Source organism: Dermacentor albipictus, chromosome 5 (genome assembly GCF_038994185.2).
Source record: "Dermacentor albipictus isolate Rhodes 1998 colony chromosome 5, USDA_Dalb.pri_finalv2, whole genome shotgun sequence".
In the NCBI taxonomy this organism is placed as follows: Eukaryota; Metazoa; Arthropoda; class Arachnida; order Ixodida; family Ixodidae; genus Dermacentor; species Dermacentor albipictus.
Window position 1 is genome coordinate 144,641,078 of NC_091825.1, and position 22,920 is coordinate 144,663,997.

At 50.2% G+C, this 22,920-nt stretch overlaps 1 protein-coding gene across 2 annotated transcripts in view; it reads right to left on the reverse strand.

Moving 5' to 3' along the window:
* The window catches only part of LOC135906318 (arylsulfatase B-like), a 194,007-nt gene that overhangs the window by 33,334 nt on the left and 137,753 nt on the right, over window positions 1-22,920 (reverse strand). The gene's annotated exons all lie outside the window — the stretch shown is intronic.

The following is a 22,920-nucleotide window of genomic DNA, read 5'->3' on the forward strand; positions in this document are numbered from 1 at the left end:
CTACTTACTCGCTTACTCTGTGGACCGTTACGAAGCGTTCAGCTTAAGACAATCGTATATTGTCGATGTAGTAGCCGTAATCCATGCTTTGTGGTGTGCTCACCCGTGCTTTTGGGACAAAGGAACGACAGCACAGTAGTGCAAACAATCACAGGGGCATTTATTCCACCTTTTATAAACCAACATACAGCCAGCCGAATAATCGATAGCACATGCCGATGCACGCACGACAAATCTAGGAAGTTTGACTCGCCGCGACTGGATAGCAAGCGAATATGCTCGCCCCATGCTGGACACCAACGCCAGGTCGTTCGCGCGTACGGTCACTTGAACGGTGGCGCGTTTCAACAATCGTGTTTATCCACTCCGGTGTAGGCCTCCCGAGACGGTCTCGCAGAAGCATGGACCCGCGCACGCGCGGAGTATCCGCGCCGCTTGCCATGCCGGAGTCAAAAAGGAAGAGCCGCCTCCTTTTTAACGCCACCTAACCCCGCCGTTAGGTGACGTTAGCAGAGCAACACTCATGCCATCTCTCGTATTACCCTGCACGCATTATCCTGCAGTAGCCTGCAATATCCTGCTCTCGTATTACCCTACAATCCGGCTTCGCCGCGTCGCCGCGGCCCCTGTGCGGGAAAACAACATATCAAAGGACGCGGGAGAGTGGCGCATCCCCACAATTTCAGCGCATTATATCTAGTGTGCGCATCATCCTTTATTCTTGGTACGTTGGCAATAGATTGGGCGCAAGTTTGCGTGGGTGTTGCGGTGGATGTGTGTTGATATCATGCGAACAATTGACTATGCCCGGAAGCGGCGTTACTCCCTTTGTCACACTGTAACGAGCGACGCACTCACTCTTGCCTACGTTCCTGGGTTTAAGTGCTTTCTTTGAAGGTTAGCGGGACAACGCTGATGGGCGTGTGAATTATTTTATCCTCGAGGAAAGCCGTGCATCGCTAAAGGCAGGCGACACAGTCGGTCCTTATACATCAGCGATCCGTGGAGTTTGTCACGCAGATTGGTTCCATTCCTTGATATGCCAGTCACTGTTTTTGCAGCCAACTATTGCCCACGCCTTCCCTCTACAGTACTACATTTTTCAGCAGGAATGGGTCGCACAGTGCGTCAGCAAGCACCCCGTCGCGTTTCCGACAGCCGATCACGCAGTAGCAAAACTGAAGCGGTAATGGTGTCGGTATTGCTGCGGCTTTCGCTGAGGCAACGGGAAGGCGCGCTGTCGAAAGAACCATCTCGTTCCATAAGAGCACAAGCGAACTGCTTCCCTACCATCAGGGGTCTGTCTGCAGGCAGCGAGCATGGCCTTCCAAGGCACCCGGTTCCTCGATCGGTCAAACGAAGCGCATCCAGGCTCCCAATACTCGACGCGACTTTCATTCGAGTTAATCTACAAATACGCTTCTTGTTCTTTTTCTTTTTTTTTTATTTTCCTAACCGTTCGAAGACTAATCAAGCGTATAAGGAGTAGCTTCGCTCTCATGCACCCTTGTAATCGTAGAAATGAAATTGAAAGAAGGTTAAGATTTATTTCGTATTGTTTTTGTTCTTTGTTCTTTGTTGTCATTTTTTTCCACTGTTATAGGTATTTTCAAAAGAGTGAAGTACTGCAATAATGAACTTGACACGCCGAGAAACGGGCAGCCGCATATTTCAGTTATCTCCTGCACGGCAGCGCTTCTCTGCGTTTTCATCAACTATGCGTTCATTTAGCACACCTGGCGCCATCTTCTCATATCCACGTCTGACTTGGCATCTACATCGCTTTGCTTTCTGTCACTTCGCCTTTACACTAACCCTCTGTATTAACCATTTAGGCATGTGCGTACGAGCATTACTTCGTCTGTTGTGCTTATTTCTTCATCACCACACGTTCGTATAGAAAATTGCTCGTGGTTGCAACGTAGAGAGACGGCACATATGAAGCCCAGATTCCTACCTTGACGGTGTGCCACTGCATGTTTGTCATTCGACAAGAGATTACTTCGTCGTAGGAAAAATTTTAACTGAAGACAGCCCACCTGCAACTTAGACATTAGCCGTTATTCTGAACCGCCCCAAAAAACGGACGGCATGCAGTGCCTCAACGCCAGGAATCGGAGGTCCTCTTATTGCACCGAGCTTCGCCTTTGCCGCGGTCATAATTGGCGGAGGACAAAAAACAACACATTGTCCGTTACGCCAACAATGCGGTATGGGAACGTTGTGTAAAAATATTTATTTATTCCGCTGCACCTGCGTTCATGCGTTCATAGGCAATGAAATCAGCTTGATGAGCTTATTTTCAATCCACGGCTACACTTGACGTAGAGTTCCTATGATTATTTTCCATAAACTAAATTGGTTGCAACATTTTTCTGCCACTTTTCAGCAATTTCCCCGCTTACGGAAGCCTTTCTTCCGGCAACAGTAGCGCATTTATTAAAGCTGGACGGCGGGTCATCAGTTTAGGTCAACTGAATTTTTCCCTCTAGCGGGAAATCGCCTTACACATACAGTGCGGGCAAGACTTGACAAAAATTAGTGTTCCAGTAAAATTAACTCCATCGCTAATTTCTCTTACTTAAAGAAAGCATTGGTGTATGATGGGTTGCCATCTATAAAAAAAAAGAAAGTACGATTTGTAGGCTTCCCTGTGTCATTTTTGTGGCAATCATTGCTGGAACACTAATTAAGACATTCCCTCTTAATTTGATCCGTACTGTACGCACGGTGCTGCACCGAGCGTTGTCTGGCCGGACCAGTGCTTCTGCGTCCTCAAGACTCCAATTACGACCATGTATGAACTCTGGCACGTGAACTGCAGGGCCTGTGTCATTTACCGAATCCCATTTCCCTGTGGAAAGAGTTGCATAGGACAAACCGGTAGGAGCATTAATGATAGGCTTAGAGAGCACTGCAATAAAGTTAGCAAGGTTTCGCCGTTTGGCTTCCTCGCAATTCATTGTCACAAATGCGCATGCGTTCCGCGATTCGAAGATACAGTTATTATCAGGAGAAGCAAATGCGAATTCACTTGGCTCAACATTGAAAGTGCTCATATTGAAGAGTTTGGCAAAGCTTGTGTCAGCCATTCTTCCCTGTCACTATCAAAAAAAGAAGAGCTGGAATTCCAGAACCTGCGTTAAACATAATAGTTGTTGCTTAGTCTCCAAGTGCGCTGTACTGTCATTTGCTCTGTTAATCTTGGCAGTAGCCGCATGCTTCAAAACGAGAAAATGTGAGGGTATCAAAGTGGCGTCCATCCCTGAATAAAAATTGATGTTGGAAGTTAGCGCCTGTGTGTGTCTATTTTCTCTTCTACGTCCTCGTGTTTCTTGCACTACAAAAAAAAAAGAAAACCTGAAAGGCGATTGATCTGGCTTTGTTTAGCTCTTCGGTGGAAACAGTGATTTAAGGAAGCCAGTCGTTGGAGGCTATGGATATGCCACACTGAAAGCGTATAGCCACATTTTCAAAAGAATATAACATGGGATTACATGTTTCCCCCAAAGGCAGTGTTCATGGCATAGCCCTTGTGCGAAGTTTTTTACTCTGAATGTTTAATTGTGCCCCGCAACCGCAGTTTTCAAGTTATTCAAGAGAGAGAGAGAGAAATAACTTTTATTTATATAGCCGGCAGATTGGTGGGGGGGCCAACTCCGCCTAGATGGCGACCAGAAGCCCTTGAGCTCTAGCGGCATCCTCGGCCTGCTGGACAGCCAAAAGTTGTTCTTCGGGGCCCGAGCTGAGTAACACGGTCTCCCACTGCTTCCGATCCTGAATTTTTTGGCCCTGTCGGGGCGCTCGACGGCAGGCCCAGATAATGTGATCCAGGTCCGCCCTATCTTGCCAAAGTTTACAATTGGCCGAGTATTGGTCTGGGTAATAATGATTATAAGTCTCCGGGTTTGGATATGTATTTGTTTGAAGGAGGCGCCATGCCACCGCCTGCTGCTTATTAAGTGATGGGTGGGCGGGAGAAAAACGCACCCTCCCTAATTTGTAATGATTAGTTATCTCCCTGTAGCCAACCATCCGGTCCCCTGTCAGCCCCAGCCGCGGCGCCCCGGTGGCTCGGCTTGTGAGTCCTCGAGCCACGGTGTCGGCCGCCTCATTGCCGGAAAGGGAGGAGTGCGCAGGCGCCCATATGATATGGACAACCCGCTCACCGCAGAAGTTTACCAGGATACGTTGTGATTCCGGCGAAATGCGCCCCTTTGCGTAATTTAAAATGGCGGTTTTAGAATCACTGATTATTATCGTGGCCAGTGTGGAAGCCATTGCGAGAGCAATGGCCGATTTCTCAGCCACCTCGGCTCTGTTGGTTTTAATAGATCCGCTGACCTTACGCTCACCTTCCGAGTTCACTGCAACGATACACATATTCTGATTATTCGTGTACTCTGCCGCGTCGACGTACACCACGTCCTGAGAGCGTTGGAATCTCCTCTGTATAGCCCTTGCCCTTTCCTCCCGCCTTTCCATGTGGTGTTCGGGATGCATGTTTTTGGGTAGCGGTGGAATAATAAGCTGCTTCCTTATGTCGTGGGGAATGTCTACTTTAGTGCCATACTGTGATGCGTATGTTACTCTAAGCTTGTTAAGTATGTGCTGTTGTGCCATTACCACAAGCCCGGATTCCGAATCTGCAAGATGCAGAATCTATCCTGCGAGCGCCCTAATTCTCCCTTCACAAGTCAAGATGCTGAGCCGTCAGGCAGCGGTGTCCTGCGGGAGAAGCATCGGCAGGCGACGTGTTTAGACGTGTCAGCGTGTGCCAGACAGCCCGGCGCCGCACCTCCTTTTGCATGGAGGTCTCCGCGCGCGCGAACTTTGAACCGGGTGGCCAGCGCGGTCGCTGGTTGGACCCCTCGGACGACCGTCGTGTGCTGACTTTGTATTGGGCCGTTTGAGTGACAATGGTTCCTCGGGGATTATAAAAGCAGCGACGCGCTGCCTGAAAAACAGGATCCGCCGACCCACCGGGAGACAGTGTCGCTCCCGACTGGGGTGAGAGGTGTCACGCGTTTTCGCCGGACGTCGCCGTGCGAGAACAATCGCGTTTGTTGTGAGCACTCGGCCCCAGTGCCGACCCGTTCATGTCCTGTATGATAACCTGTATATAATGTATAAAGTCCCTTTTGTTATTCTCATCGACGCCTGGCTCGGAGTCTTCGCTACCAACGCTCTGTCACGAAACGGGTGACGAGCGCTACGGGACCACAAAGCCGTAATCGTGGTGCAGCGGTACAAGTTCGTAACACTGGATGGCAGCTACGGGATTGGCCGGCATCAGCTACCTCGGCGCGGTGAGTGCCTGAAGTTTACCTCAAACACCAGACTTTCTCTGACACAGGTTATAGTAGCTTAGGGAAGGATTTGGTGTTGCATTGTGATAACCTTGTGTGTTTCAAGCCTAGTAAGAGTGTTTTGAAAACCAGGGGATGCTGAGGGGGTAAAACGGGGCAGTGTGTGAAATACTTGCATATGTCTTACTAGTAGTGTTATAGTAGCGTACGGCAGGTATATTCAAAAAGGGTAAACAGCAGGAGGACAGTGTGAACGATGGAGAAGTACAAGGTCAAGGAACTTCTCCAAATTTGTGAGGAGTTGGGCATTGAGTTGGGCTCAACTAAAAGAAAGAATGCGATCCTTGAGGTCATGAGGACTGGGGACGTAACGGCTGAGGAAGCCGCTGAGGCCTGGGCGGATATCAATGAACGTCGGGAAAGGGAGGAGAAGGAACGTTGTGAGCAGGAAAGGAAAGAAAATGAACGTCGGGAAAGGGAGGAAAGGAGAGAAAAGGAACTTCGCGAGGAGGAAAAGGAGGAAAGGAGAGAGAGGGAGCGACGTGAGCACGAGCTTAAAATGAAAGAGTTGGAGATCCGAAATAACTCGCCGGCGCCTAGTCTTACTTCTAATGTTCCAAGAATACGAGATCAGCTTCCACCCTTTGTCGTCGGAGAGGATATGGCCAAATACCTCGTGAAATTTGAGCACGTGTGTGAACGGAATAGCATTGAGCGATCCCTTTGGGCACAGAATCTGTTAGCCTTGCTTCCTGGGGAGGCATCAGACGTAATAACTTGCTTATCGAAAGAGGCGTTTGAGAGCTACAGTGATGTGAAGGAAGCGCTACTGCGGAAGTACAAATTGTCGCCCGAAGCTTTCCGGCAGAGGTTCCGGTATGCAAAAAAGGGTAAGGAGTCGAATGTTGACTTCGCGTTTCGTCTAAAAGCCGACTTGGTGGAATGGCTGAAGGGCGAAGAGGTTTACGACGACCGCGACAAAATTGTCGAATGCATCGCGTTGGAGCAGTTCTACCGTTGCATTGATGAGGATGTCCGGCTCTGGCTGCAAGATAGGCTAAAGGAGGTTAAGCTAAACAAGGCAGCAGAGTTAGCGGAAGAGTATTACACCCGCCGCAGCTTGCACAGCAAGGCAGTGCGCGTAGAAAAAGCTGATAGAAGAGATGGGTTTTCCGGGAAGTCCGACGAACGGAAGCAAATCACGCGTCGCGAGTTTCGGAAAGATGAGTCTCTTACCAAAGAAACTGTAAGGGAAGGACAGAATGCATCTCAGAATGCTAACGATGGTCCCAAGCAGCGAAACGATACGACGCGTTCTTTTGAAAAACGGAAGCCGTTAACTTGCTACAATTGCAAAAAGCAAGGGCACATCGCAGCGAGCTGCCCAGAGAAAATTGCTTTTGCGACAATACGGGAAACTAACAAAAACATACGACTATTGGAGCCATATATGCGGGAAATTAAGGTAAACGGCAAGAAGTGCCGAGCACTTCGAGACTCTGCAGCAACTATGGACGTTGTCCACCCGTCTTTCGTCTCCTCGAGTGATTTTACGGGAGAGTGCGCTTGGATACGGCAAGTGGCCGAGGAGGAGAGTGTCTGTTTACCGATCGCAACGGTTACCATTGAAGGAGAGTTTGGGAAACTTAACACAGAAGCCGCTGTGTCTGCCGCCCTCCCGGAGCACTTTCCCTACCTCTTCTCAAATAGCTCGGAGCAGCTGCTGAAGGATCAGGGCAAATCATTCTTTGCCGACGTGGCGTACATGGCCCTCACGCGATCCAAAGCGCGCCAGCTGTCGAGGGAACTTGACTTTGAGTCGGTGAGCGAACAGCGGTGCGGCACACGGACTGATCAGGGTAACTTGAGTGGCGAGCAGGCACGGGAGAGGCAGAGCTCGGAGGCTGGCCTGGTCGAGCGTGTCCTGGAAGTGACTGGGAGTGACGCGTCCCGTGCTAGCCGCGATAAGGACACGACGCCGCAGTTAGGCGACGCAGGATCCCTACTCGCTCCGATTTCCGCCAGCTGGCAGGAGCTGGCTGCAGTTGAAAGAGAAACTCTGATTCGCGAGCAAAAGGAAGATTGTTCAATAGCCGATCTGATGAAGAGCGTCAAACTGGGAGTGAAAAAAAAGAGGGTTTCATTTTACGAGGAATCTGGCTTATTGTACCGCCGCTACACAGATAAGCAGGGTCGCAAATATGAACAGATTCTGATTCCTCGGAAATATCGCCGACAGTTACTGGAACTCGCGCACGAAAATGCGTGGGCAGGGCATCTTGGCTTGAAAAAGACCAAGGCTAGAATGGCTCAGGAGTTTTATTGGCCGTATTGTTGGAAGGATGTCGAACAATTCCTGCGCTCTTGCGACACCTGCCAGAGAATCGGCAAATCCACTGACAAGTGGAAGGCACCGATGAAGTTGGTGCCAGTCATATCCGAACCTTTTCGGCGACTAGTAATCGATATTGTAGGCCCTCTGCCAGAATCAACGAACGGTTGTAGGTATGTTCTGACCGCCCTGTGTGTCGCGACCAAGTTCCCCGAGGCAGTACCTCTTAAGGAGCTAAATTCCTCCCAGGTCGTGGACGCTCTGCTCTCAATGTTCGCACGCGTCGGGTTCCCTTCCGAGATTCAGTGCGACAATGTCAGCGTCTTTACTAGCTGCCTAACTTCTACTTTTTTGGAAAGATGCGGCATTAAAGTAGTGCACAGTTCCATCTATCACCCGCAATCTAACCCAGTAGAGCGGATGCACTCGGTGCTGAAGCGAATATTGAGAGCCCTGTGCTTTGAGCGTCACTGTGACTGGGAGGCCTGCATTCCCGCCGCTATGTTCGCCTTGAGATCGGCTCCCCATGAGAGCACCGGCTTTAGCCCCGCGGAGCTTGTATATGGCCGGAGCCTAAGAACTCCGTTGCGCATGCTGCGAGAGTCTTGGGAAGGCAGTGACGACGACCCAAATGTAGTCTCGTACGTCCTCGACCTCCTCCAGAGGCTCGGGAAAACCAAAGATCTTGTAGAGAGCCACATGAAGGCGGCGAAAACCTTGTCAAAGGAATACTACGACAAGTCAGCAAAAAAACGCACCTTCGAAGAAGGTAGCCAAGTGATGTTGCTGCGACCGTCGAAAAAAAACAAGCTCGAGGTTCATTGGGAGGGGCCCGCAAAGGTTGTAACTAAGCTTTCCGATACCAACTACGAAGTTAAATTAGGGAAACGGCCCAACAAAATTTACCACAGTAACTTGATGAAACCCTACATTCAGCGTCGCGCGATTATAAGCATGACGATAAATGCTGACGATGAGGAAGGGGCCGAAATCCTGACGACGGCTGATATGAAGGTATGTGGTATAGAGCTAATGGTGGAACAGCTGACGTTGGAAGCGCGTCTAAGTGCCGCCCAAAAGGAGGATTTAAAGGGAATCGTTTCAGAGTTTAGGGAGGTTTTTTCGAGCCGTCCCGGAAGAACAACGGTCCTAGAGCATGACATCGAGTTAACCTCTGATCAACCGATCCGCAGTAAACCGTACCGTTGTTCGCCCGTGCAGAAAAAAATCATGGCTGAGGAGATTCAGCGCATGCGTGACTTGGGGGTTATAGTACCAAGTGAGAGCGACTACACGTCGCCCTTGATACTAGTCCAGGCTCCAGGAAAAGATCCGAGGCCATGTGTCGATTATCGGCGTCTGAACGCGATAACCCGGGATCAGACATATCCTATACCGAACCTGGAAGAAAGGGTAGAGACAGTGTCGAAGGCAAATTATATCTCTACCCTGGATCTCGTGAGAGGCTATTGGCAAGTACCCCTTACGGAACGGGCTAGCCGCTATGCCGCCTTCGTTTCCCCGCTTGGAACATTCCGGCCACTCATGTTGAGCTTCGGCCTCAAAAACGCGCCGTATTGTTTCTCTAGCCTGATGGACAGAGTGCTTCATGGTTTAGGCGAGTTCGCATTGCCGTACCTCGATGATGTTGCCATATTTTCGGACACTTGGGAATCACATCTGGAGCACTTGCGAGTCGTGTTGAGCCGGTTGAAAGAGACAGGTCTTACTGTGAAACCAGCTAAATGTCACCTAGGTTGCGGTGAAGTGACTTATTTGGGCCATGTGGTGGGGCGCGGCCGGCGTAGACCGTCCGACATCAAAGTAGCTGCTATTTTGAACTATCCCCGGCCAACCACGAAGACGGATATACGGGCCTTTTTAGGTTTAGCTGGATATTACCAACACTATGTGAGAGACTACTCTGACCTTGCCAGCCCGCTAACCGACGCACTTCGGAAGTCGGAGCCCGTTAAGGTGACGTGGGACTCAAAGAAAGAAAATGCGTTCCAAATGCTGAAGCGAGCATTAAGCCATAAGCCGGTTCTGACGGCACCAGACTTTTCGAAAGGTTTCGTCATTCAATGCGACGGGAGTGATCGCGGCATGGGAGCGGTACTATGCCAGGAAGATGCTAGTGGTCATGAACGACCAATTTTGTATTTAAGTCGCAAACTAAGTTGTAGAGAAGAGGCATACAGCACCTCTGAGAAAGAGTGCGCCTGCGTTGTGTGGGCCGTTCAGAAGCTGGCTTGTTATGTCTCCGGTTCTAAGTTTGTTGTGGAAACAGACCATTGCCCTCTAACTTGGTTAAGTAGCATGTCCTCTAAAAGCGGCCGTTTGCTGAGATGGAGCATGACCCTACAGCAGCACAGCCTCGTTGTCCGTTATAAGAAGGGAAGGTTGAACGCGAACGCTGATGCTCTAAGTCGTGCATTCTAGGCCTCGCTTCTTTCAGTGGCCTACTCGTTCCTGCTCGTTACTTACCTTCTCTTACTTCGCGACGACCTGTCCTGTTCACAGGGAGATCGGGGTAAAAATGAATGACCTCATTTGCTTCCTCGGTAGTATGTTTTCGGTCCAAAGCGATTTCAAGGGGACCATTCTATTTGTAATTATTATTGCTGATTATTAATTGTTTCTATTTTGGTGTGTTGTTAATTTGAAAACTGATTGTTTGAGCCTTGTGTGCTAGATCGTACACCTGCCTCTTGTTGCAGCGGGAGCAAAAGGGGATAGCGATTTAGTTAGGTTGATTTGGATTATGGCCTTGTCTGGTGTTTGACGGGAGACAGAGGGCACTTGTTCGTGTTGGGTGTTGCCTTTTGCCGGTCGGTTTTGCAAGCTGCAGAACGACCAAGCGGGACCAGTGGCGAGAAGCAAGGTCTTAGGAACGACCCGAGCGGAGCGGGTCAAGGTGCCTTGGCGACGACGCGGTGAGCAGAGCTCCTGTCCTGGCGAGTCGGACCTGGGCACGTGAAGTTACCTGGCGTCCCGACACTGGACGTGAACTTGGACGAGCCTGACGAACGTGCGCGCCCGGCATCCGAGCCACGTGGAGGCAGCTCGTCTTCCCGGCGCCTTATCTGAGGGCGGGGATGCTGTTGTGCCATTACCACAAGCCCGGATTCCGAATCTGCAAGATGCAGAATCTATCCTGCGAGCGCCCTAATTCTCCCTTCACAAGTCAAGATGCTGAGCCGTCAGGCAGCGGTGTCCTGCGGGAGAAGCATCGGCAGGCGACGTGTTTAGACGTGTCAGCGTGTGCCAGACAGCCCGGCGCCGCACCTCCTTTTGCATGGAGGTCTCCGCGCGCGCGAACTTTGAACCGGGTGGCCAGCGCGGTCGCTGGTTGGACCCCTCGGACGACCGTCGTGTGCTGACTTTGTATTGGGCCGTTTGAGTGACAATGGTTCCTCGGGGATTATAAAAGCAGCGACGCGCTGCCTGAAAAACAGGATCCGCCGACCCACCGGGAGACAGTGTCGCTCCCGACTGGGGTGAGAGGTGTCACGCGTTTTCGCCGGACGTCGCCGTGCGAGAACAATCGCGTTTGTTGTGAGCACTCGGCCCCAGTGCCGACCCGTTCATGTCCTGTATGATAACCTGTATATAATGTATAAAGTCCCTTTTGTTATTCTCATCGACGCCTGGCTCGGAGTCTTCGCTACCAACGCTCTGTCACGAAACGGGTGACGAGCGCTACGGGACCACAAAGCCGTAATCGTGGTGCAGCGGTACAAGTTCGTAACAGTGCCTGCCAGTAGGTGTTTGTGAGAGTCTTTCATATTGCGCTATCGTATGGGCTTCTGTGAATTTTTCGAGCGTATTGTGGACACCTAAGGCTAGGAGCCTGTCGTTCTATGTGTTTATCGGCAAACCTATGGCTTGTTTGAATGATCGTCTAATGATGCCTTCAATTTTTGTCTTTTCTGCTACTTGGAGATTTAGGTAAGGGGTTACATATACTATGCGCCTGATGACAAAAGCCTGGACTAGTCGTACCAGATTGTTCTCTTTCATCCCATAATGGCGATTTGCTATTCTCTTAATTAGTCTCATTGTTTGTTGTGCGCTGTTTTCTAGTATTCTGATTGTTTCCCCGTTGTGACAGTTCGCTGATACGTGAAGTCCGAGGACTCTAATGCTGTCGACAATAGGTATTTGGTTGCCATTTACAAAAAGCGTGATGTATGGTTTATCCGTAGAACTCTTACGGCCCCTGCGTGTCGGTCGGTATAGACGTAATTCTGATTTTTGCGGCGAGCATCTCAATCCTTTATCCAGGACATATTTCTCAACCGTATGTATGGCTGTTTGGAGGATTTCCTCAATCTGCCAATAACTTCCACATGTTACCCAAAGGGTGATATCATCGGCGTACAGGCTATGCTGTAATTCTTCTATATTTTCTAGTTCTGCTGGCAGGCCAATCATAGCTACATTGAAAAGAAAGGGAGATAAGACTGATCCTTGTGGTGTGCCCCGGCTTCCCAGTTTTACGTCTTTGGATTTCACTTCACCGATTGTGATTTGCCCAATACGGTCAGAGAGAAAGTCTTTAGCATACGCGTGGGTTCGTTGCCCCACTCCTAGGCCTTGTTAGTTTTCTAAGATAGCCCTGTGGGTGATATTATCAAAGGCCTTCGTAAGAGCAAGACCAAGGATTACTTTTGTATCTAGTGTTTGTGGTGCCGCGTCTATTATTTGGTGTTTGATTGTCGACATAATGTCTTGTGTAGACAGTTTTGGTCTAAACCCAATCACGGTGTGCGGGAAAAGGCCATTATCTTCCATGTAATTAGTTAGACGTGTGAGGATAACGTGCTCCATGAGCTTGCCAGCACACGACATGAACTGCAAAGGCTATACGTAGGAAATACAACCAAAGTTATTCAAGAAGTACATTTATTTTCAAGGAGCTCTCAGGGCCCTTCAATCTCTTTTTCTAAATTAAAGAGTTTCCAAGGATTTCAAGGAGGTGTACGAACCGTGCGACTTGGTTTGCAGAAACTAACTACGGGAATCCGTGGGGATCGGTAACGTCACGTGCCGGGGCAGCTACGATTTGCCGTCTGCGCTACGTCTTTCCGCGGTGCCCAGACGCAGTCGTTCGCATAGCGCAGGCCCGTCGGGTCGACCTTCATCTTCAGTGGTGACACCGCAGCTGCCGTGTACGGTTTCAGTTTCCTGGAGAGCTTTGCCACAACCTGCGGGGTGCGCACGCAGCGTCCTTACGGTACCGAGAGTTATATCGGCGAGAACTGGGGCAACGAGAATCGACTACGACGGCGAGAGCAAAATGCGTCAAAAATGCGCCAGGGAAGCGGGGAGGAAGGTTCGAACACCAAGCAGCAGAGAAAAGGGTCTGCTGACCGTACTGACCCGAAGCAGAAGAAATCCGCCAAAGTTTCCTCTGACCAGCACACGCCTTCAGTATAATGCCCATCTTAAAACGCGAATATCCACTTGCTCTCGCAGTTTTTCCACCACGCTCACTGACTGATCCAGAGCGGGAGCCACACCACTCCACCGAGACATAACAGACAGTATTGAGCCCCACTCTACCTCCCTTAGCACCGCTCCGGAGTCACCCTGAAGGAGGCTACCCTCAATCCGCTTCTGATCTTTCCTGGGCTGTTTCCGGTGCTTTAATTTATATGTGATCACTGAAACTGCCGCGGCGACGTAGAAGTGCCGCTTGAGCGCCTCAAGCAAAAGGCATGACGTGTAGCAGTGTAACGACCACGGTAGCGCAATATAAACGCACAGCGCGCTTCTGCCTTCAATGTTTTTTTATCGAGCGGTCGCGGTAGCTACACCTAGCAAACGCGGTGCGTCTCACAAGAGAAGCGATGTGCCTCCGAGATCTCTATCGTGAACCTGCACGCCGAACCATATATTTTGGGGGTAATGTAGCGCATACGTTGCGAGAGGACGATTTACATCCACAATGTTAAGACCACAGATTCAGGTACGAATCGGCAACATGATGCAAATCGCAGAGACACAGCATATTTGTGCATGACTAGTATGCGAGAACGACATCAGAGAATCAGACGCGACGCCGCGGAATTTGAAGATAGCCTTGAATTTTCATATAATAATTTCAATCACATTATTGAAAAGTTGCGACTAGCTGACGTCGCTTAAGTGACGCTTCAAAATGCAGCTACCCAAAATTCAATCATGCATTTGGCACAGAAGTATGCCTTGTATGAATATATATATATATATATATATATATATATATATATATATATATATACGCTGTAAAGAATAAACCACAGTGCCTCTTGTACGACTCCAAACTATTGCGTCGCTCGACCGCGCTAGCCAGGTTTCGCCCAAGAGCTGATACACAAGTATACTTGCTGCAATTAGAATAAAAGTAAAACGTCATTAGACCGATTGCAGCTCTCCCCATGTTCGACTGACGTGGTCACTGCGCTTCTGCCACGTACACAAACCTCCTAGGCTAACATTTCGTAACCATCAACTCACTGCAGGTAGTCCAATCACTGGCATTTTAGCGGTTGTTTCTCAAGCAACTCGCTGTAGAATAAATAGCCAAAGAGCGTTGTTGAAGCGCAGTGTCTAGTTCATTCCAGGGGCGGCACATCCTCATAGTCGAAGGTCGAGAAGGGAACTTCGTGTTGAAGCGTGTTTGTCAAATCCGGAGCCACAGATGCCAAGCCCCCTTTGATCTACCCAATGAAGGTTGTGAGCCGTCTTAATAAACGACTTTGACATACTTACTCAAGAATTTCGTCTTTCAACAAACCAACCTTCCCAACAATTCAGCATTCCGTAATCCGCTCTTGCCAACGGCTTTCTGGACGCCAGGTTGTTGAGTTCACATGGATCACGTTGTGTGTCGAACAGGTATCGGCCCTCGCCGTGCACTTCAATACCCGACAGAGAGGGATCCTGCCACAAGCACCGCACCGCGACCTTCTGACGCTAGCCGGATGACACCACCAAACCACCTCCGCGGTCGACCACCTTCCTCGGGGTCTTCCAGGTTTGCGACGACTTCATCAGCCGGCCTAAGTGCTGCACCGCGGCCTCCTCGCTTTCAAACTCGGGCATGCCGCCTGGTGTGTGGATGTGTTGCTGGGGTGTATCGTCGCCAAAGGGACCCTGCACTTGGGACATCCGATCTGCGATACGAGTTTGTGGTCACCGTGCTGGTAGAACGACAGCCCACAAGCGGAGTAAGTGCTTACAGGAATTCATTGCGAGGCCTCATCATGGCACCTTCGGATTTCGCATTAGACAGGGCTGGCCCTGGTCGAGGCCGTCAATGGCGCCTATAGGCGACTGATGCGGCCACCTGATCAAGATGAATCGTTATTGCGCAGACGTTAAGGCTCTTAAACGCTTCTAGCTTACACGGTTATTTCAGGCCTAAAAGCTTCTTGAGTATTTTCCATGTCACACTTTCATACGTACCTTCCCCTTGTTAATAATTCACGTGTCCCGGTAATCGAAGCGTTCGTGCTCTTTTAACTTTCTTAAGTCCTTCGTTACCCGAAACAGCACGTTAGCTTCCTGTTAATTACCAGACTATTTACGGCAGGCTCCCCGGCTCTTTTGGCAGCAAATAAATCCCAGATAGAGCTTTCAAACAAAAAAGCGTTGTCTACTGTAATCTGATTCGGCGCTTCCTTCTAGCGGTACCTTTCTGGAGTCGACACTCACCGGCAGCCGAGTACAGAGTGGGCAGCCAGTCGACCAAATGCACTGGTCAGGGCATGACCACCCGGGAACCACGCTCGAGTAGCGAGCTCCACACAAGCGCCGGCGCACGGATTCCGCATTCCCACCGCGTGCCCTTGACAGCCCGCAGCGGCCAGTTGGAGCCAGTGTTCGAGAACGTTTCCCACAGCATGCCACCGTTGTCACTGGTGAACACGATGAAGCTGTTGCCGAGCATATAACGTCTGTGCAGGGCCTCGACGATGCGGCCGACGGACTCGCCCAATGCGTCCACCGCGCCTTGGGAGAGTCAGCCGCAACATGCTAGGTTTAGCTTGACGTACTCGTAATGTGACCAAAGGAGGGTATTGTGGCCACTCGGGTAAGCATCAAACGTACACTGAAACGGATTCGCTGTCTGCAACAACTGAAAGGGAGACCAAAAAACAACACTAAGTTTAGTCTGCTGAAGTGTCCTTCAAGACTACCGTATTTGTTTGAACAAAGTGGACGTTTTTTTTTCTGTTCTTGAAAATCTTTCCTGTGACGGTGACTAAAAACCTGCTCAGTTTGAGCGCACACTAGAGCTAGAGTCGGGAATGCGCCTCGAAGGGCCAACGTTTGCAAAAAAGTTCCGGGCTCGAGCAGGTTGACCCGCGGGAGCTGCCGCCAAACCCCTTTATCGAGTAAAGGCCTGGGTTTACCGAGGGAGAGGGACGTGGAGGCAAGAGCGCCAAGAACCAGCAGTAATCTGTGCTTCCCACGGGAAGACATGATGTTTTAAATAGAGTAGGTACCCACATGAAACAAGACATGATAAATATTCGGCAGTACACATACAGATCCAATTAACCATTTTTCATAGCGCGATAGGCTGATTTACAGCCAAGCCGACTCACGCACACTTTCTAAATCTTTACGAAAACACATCTCAGTGAACTATCAGTAGCTATCAGTCTGCCGCCACTTGTTTGCTTAAGCCCACTGAAGTCCCGGTCACTGCGGAATATGTCGTGGTTAGGTGGAAAAAATTCTGAAGTGGTGACTTCACGGCAAATCCATGTTACAGAAATAACAATATTAGGAAAAGAAGACGAAACAACCTTAGAGAAAAAGTGACGCAAAATTACTGCCACACCGTATCCTAGACGGTATATTACAAGATCACCTGAAAAACCTTCAAACAAACGTTGTAATTGCTACAGATGCTTCAAAATGTGAAGAAAAGTCAGGTGTAGGAATATTTTCCCCGATTCTCGATTGGACATTTTCTCTTCGGCTGCCAGATTTCATACCGATTTTTTTAGCCGAATTCATGGCCGTGGTGCTGGCATTACGCAAATTAGGACCATCGATTACGTCAGCCGTGATAGTTACTGATTCTTTATCATTGTGCTCATCCCTTACTGCTTCTAGTGATTCTCGCGTGATGAGGACATTTCAATCATTGGTACCTGGTTACTTGAGAAGCGTGCGTTTGATTTGGGTGCCCGGCCATAAAGGACTAATCATTAATGAAATTCCAGACTCTCTAGCCAAGGCATCGATAAGTGGCCCGATTCTTCCTTGCTGCCCTTTGACTGCTTATGTAACTGCAGCTAGATTTCGCAGGAGTATCATTATACAGTCAATATCAGGCTCCGCAATTACTAACTCTGTGGATTACGGACATATCCTGCACCCTTGGAACAGAAATTTTTGCCGAACACGGAAAATTGAAGTGTCCATCACGAAGCTGCGCTGCCGTATACCTGCATTGAACTTCTACCTCCACAGGTCTGGTCTGGTCCCCTCACCATTATGCTCATTCTGTGGCGAAGCGGAGACAATAGATCATTTCTTGTTGTCTTGCAGACGTTTTTCTATTATAAGAAAAGGACTACTCGAAATCCCGCTTCGCTCTATTGGTCTGACTTTATCAGTGCCTGTGATCCTATCTTTTGGAGCCTCCATTGTTGGGTTCAGCCACAGAAATGTTTGCTTGGCGATCCAAAATTACCTCATCGAAACTAATCGATTTCCATGTTAGATTGATCGTTCTCCCTCCCAACCATAGCTTTCTTTTATTTCTTATCTTTTATTAATTATTATTGTTATTATTATTATTATCTTATACCCGGTTTTCATCTGATTATTTCCTTTTTTCTCCAAACGCAAAACGTTTACTTTTAAACTCACACGCCCAAATTGTTAACTCCCTTGTTATCATTATTATTTTAGGCACCTAATTAAACCGCCCGATTCTTGGCCAATGCCCCACTGTGGGTATGTGCCACGGCCACTCAGGATAACAACAACAACAACGACGCACCTAATAGTGTGCAAAAACCAAGAGTGTTTGAACTTCGGAAGTTATCTCAGAACAACAAAGCCTGATGCAGAACCGGCCCATAGTCAATCAATAAATCAATCAACAATTTATTCAACATGCAGTTTTCAGTACTGATGCACAGAGAAAGAAAAATAGATAGAAATGTACAACTTCACCTAAAGGTATTAGAACTGTAACGAAGAAGAAGCGCCGGTTAACCCGGCGCGTCTCCAGCGTATGAAATGTAAGGCAGTGCCGGTCAGTCAGGCGCATCACCAACGCTTTACGCACGGGGCCGGTTCGGACTGCTCGCCGGGTTTTTTGGCTACCGCACCGAGTTCGACATCTTTCTCCTCGCGTACCCTGTCAATAAACACCTTGACATTTGGTGGAGGTGCGGGGTACGATTGCATCAATGCTGGAACTTCGAAGATGAACCCTTCAGTTAACCATCTCGGCCCATGCCGGACGATACTGCCCGGCCTTCTCGAACCATGCCTGACGATCCAGCTCAACAAGCTGCAGTCACTGCACCAACTGTCATTTGTCCTGGCGTCCAGCTTCAGTAGGATCCTGCTATATTTGCGGGTACCGGTGATCAGGACGCCGAGGACTGGCTCGCCTCGTACGACCGAGTCAGCGCGCATAATCACTAAGACGATACGGCAAAGCTCAACAACGTAATTTTCTACTTGAGCAACGTTGCACATTTGTGGTATTGTAACCACTAATCCGACATACCGACGTGGTCGGCGTTCAAGACCAACTTCACAGAAGTCTTTGGTCGTCCTGCGGGCCCGCCCGGCAACCAGGTGAGAATTTCACCAGCTACATCGAAGACGTCGTTGTTCTGTGCAACAGAGTCGACGCAACGATACCAGAAGCTGACAAGATCAGGCATATCCTCAAGGGAATTGAGGACAAGGCCTTTCAAATGTTGGTCGCCCAAAACCCGACCGCGCGTTGTCTGTGATCATTCCGCTGTGCCAGTGTTACGACGAACTTCGAAGGCAGTGAGTAGTCACACGACATCCGTCCTCAGAAGTCGCCGCTGTCTCAAGTCTGACGCTAGATGTTGACGAGTCGCCTCTAATGCACCAGATAAAAGAATTCGTATCAGAAGAAGTTGCTCGGCAGCTTTCCCTTGTGCCCTTTACGAACACGCAACCATACTCTCCATTGAACCGGGGCTACGGAGCGTCATTAAGGAGCAAGTCGCCGAATGCCTGCCAGCTGTTATTCAACCGCCTACCGTCGCGGCGCCCCTGACGTACGCTGACGTCTATGCACGGCCGCCCTTCGCTTCACGTCCACCTCTCCAAGCTGTCGCGCGAACGCCCCAATTTCCTTCTCACCGCCTGCACGTCAGCCAAATCCTTGGCGCTCCGCGGACAACCACCCAATCTGTTACCTAGTGGTATTCCGGGACACGTTGCCCACTTTTGTCGACACCGTATGCTGCAAATGTATGAGAAGCGCCGACCCAAGAGCACTTACGCCCCTCGACAACTGCAATCTCCTGTGCCACCGGATGAAACCCCTGTACTCAACCATGCTCGTCGTTCCCCATCCCCACACCGCCGCTATAACTCACCAATGAGACGCCGGCCATGCCCTCTATCTCAGGGAAACTAAGTGTCGCAGTTCCCGAGGCGAGAACTGCGTCCGCTTCGATTTGCCAAAGGCCTCGAAACAACCCCTGCAGCGTCATTGAGGTATACGTCGAAGGGATTCGAACATTCGCACTGGTCGATACGGGCGCAGCAATTTCGGCGTTACGCGCAGGACTTTGCTGACGAATAGGAAAAGTAATGACGACACTTTCCGGAGTGTGAGTACTGCGAGCGCACAGCCTGTCGAACCATTGGGAGCCTGCACTGCACGTGTTGTCATCGAGGAGTCGCTTCATATCATTGAATTAGTTGCGCTGCCGTCCTGCTCCCGCGATGTTATCCTACGCTGCGATTTCCTTTCGTCAAACAATCCCATCATTGACTGTGCCCGCGCCGAGGTGGTGTTGTGTTTTCTTGCCGATGCAGCCATGGACCAAGATCCTGTGACGTCTACACGAATGCATGTGGCCGAAGTTGCTGATATCACTCCTCAGTCAGCCACCGTCGTCTCCGCATCTTGCCCATCAGAACGTGACGCAACCCTGCTATTCACACCATGTGACTTCTCCGTCCGTCACCATTCCCTTCCGTTGGCCTTTGCCGTCACTGCTCTCAGTGCTGGCCGTGGTGTCATGTGTGTGTGCAATGTGTATTTTCTGCCGATTACTTTGCATCGCGGAGAGTGCATCGGTTACGTGCAAACTGTGGATTCTTCAATGCTCTTCAATGCTCCCGACGACGCACATTCGACATCCCTCGCCTCCCTGGACAGTGCCAATCGACCGCCGTTGGAGTGCTTCCATCCGTCAATCTCCGGTGGTCTGACAACCACACAACGCGCGCAACTTTTCAGCTTGCTACGCGAATGTACCGCCTCCTTCGACTGCCATGAACTTTATCTGGACCGCACCACCGCAGTATGGCAAAGTATCAACACCGGTTCGCACGCCCCACTCCTGCAGCTTCCTTACAGTGTCTCAGCTTCTGAACGCCGTGTCATCGACGAACAAGTGAGCGATATGCTTCGGCGTGGCGTGATTCAGCCGTCCCACAGCCCGTGGTCATCACCAATCGTCCTCGTAAAAAAGAAATATGGTTCTATTCGCTCCTGCGTAGGTTACAGACACCTTAACAAAATTACGCGCACGGACGTTATCCCCTACCGTGCATAGACGATGCTCTTGACTGTTTGCAAGGTGCCGAGTTCTTTTCCTCTTTGGATTTGCGGTCTGGATATTGGCAAGTCCCCATGGCAGAGGCTGACCACTCGAAAACCACTTTCGTCACACCGGACGGATTATACAAATTTAATCTCATACCATTCGGCCTATGTAATGCGCCCGCTACTTTCGAGCGTATGATGGACAGCATCTTGCGTTGTCTCAAGTGGCATACGTGTTTGTGCTACCTAGATGATGTCGTTGTCTTCTCACCTGATTTCCCGACTCATCTCCAACGACTAAGAGGTATTAAGCGGCCTTACTAAGGCTGGCCTGCAGCTTACCATAAAAAAATTCTGGCCACGTCGTACCCAAAGAAGGCGTGCTTTCGGATCCTGCAAAACTCCGTGCAGTTGCGGAGTTCCCCAAACCCCCAAACCTGAAGACACTACGCAGTTTCATCGGTCTCTGCTCCTATCGCCCCTTTGAATCAACTGCTGGCTGGAGACAACGCCCTATCCGCCTGGTCGAAATCATGCGATGACGCGTTCACAACCCCTTCGCCGTCTGCCCACCTCTCCTGCTATTCTGCGACATTTTGATCCCGCTGCCCCAACTGAGGTCCATGCAGATGCTAGTGGAGTCGGCCTTGGGGCAGTTCTTGCCCAACGCAAACGTGGTCTTGAGAAATACGTCGTTGCTTATGCTAGCCACACGCTGACAAAATCGGAGCTTAACTACTCTGTTTCAGAAAAGGAGTGTTTAGCCATACTGTGGGCCCTTACGAAATTTCGACCTTATTTATACGGCCACGAATTTCATGTAGTAACGAACCACCATGCACTGTGCTGGTTCTCCTCATTGAAAGGCCCATCTGGCCACCTCGCACGCTGGCCAGAGTACAACGTCCGTGTCGTGTGCCGCTCTGGACGCAACCATACCGATGCCCACGCTCTCTCCCGCTCGCACATTTCACCTGACGCTAACAGTCTTTGCCCACTCAACTTTGTCCTGTCAGCACCTGCCACCACATGCGCTCTGAGCAGAGCAAAGACCCGTGGATTTCTTCGCTTTCGGCGTTTCTCGCTGATCCTGCAACTGTAACAGCATTTAGGACGCTGCCACGGCAAGCGCATCACTTTGATGTTCGCCACCAACCCCTCTACCGTGGCAACTATGTCTCCGAGGGTCGGCGATGGCTCCTCGTAATATCGCGTCATCTGCAGGCTGATTTATGCGCATCGTTTCACACGGATCCCCAATGTGCACACGGTGGCGTGTTAAAGACCTACACCCGCCTTAGGCTCCGGTATTACTGGCCTGGCATGTGCAAGTTCGTTCGCAAGTACGTCCGCTGCTGCATCGACTGCCAGCGCCAAAAGTCGGTCCTCACTTACACTGCCGCACCTTTGCAGCCGCTTCCTTATCCGTCCCGTCCTTTTCATCGCGTCGGAAGTGACCTTTACCATCCACTTCCTTGTACCGCGGCTGGCAAACGCTGAATTATCTTTGCAGTGGATCACCTCACGCGTTATGCAGAAACCGCTGCACTTCCATCTGCCACTGCCCAAGACGTTGTTGTTGTTGTTGTTGTTGTTGTAGCCTGTGATGCGTGTGGCGCCTACCCACGCTGGGGGATTTGCCAAGAAATGGGTGGATTATTCGAAATTAATATGGAGCATAAGTTTCCTAATAGCTATTGAAATAGCATTGAATAGCGAAGAATTGGATCATTCATACTGCGGCATTTTCTTCTTCGTCACGGAGCCCCTCGTGAACTTCTTAGTGATCGAGGCCACGCTTTCCTAGCTGTAGTCGTCACGTCGCTTCTGAACGAGTGTCACATCATCCACAGGACCACTAGCGCATACCATCCGCAAACGAACGCGTTGACGGAGCGTTTCAAGAGTTCTCTTGGCGACATGCTCGCCATGTAACATGCACGTCGCGTCCGACCATTTCAACTGGGACGCTGTGCATCCGTTCGTCACGTTCGCCTATAATACTGCCACTAAAGCCAATACTAGTTTCTCTCCGTTTTTCTTACTGTACGGCCGCGAACCTTCCTGCGCCATCGATACCATTATACCCTACCACCCTGATTCACCAGAATGTGTTCCTGTCTCCCAAGCTGCGCAGCATGCCCAAGAATGCAGACAACTCACCCGCTGTCTTACCACCGCAGATCAGACACAGCAGAAGCTTCGTCGGGGTGGCTCTGACCCCCCAAGCTTCCCTTCCGATTCATTGGTTTGTCTGTGGATTCCACCTTTAGCTCCTTGCCTTTCTCCTAAGCTGCTTCCACGATATCATGGACCTTACCGTGTTATTGCACAAACTTCTCCCGTCAACTATGTCGTAGAGCCTGGGTCGCCGTCTTCTGATCAGCGCCGTCGCGGTCGCGAAACTGTTCACGTAGATCGGCTCGAGCCCTTCTACGATCCCTCCATTTTACCTTATGTTTAGATCGCCAGGATGGCGCCTGTTTCTCCGG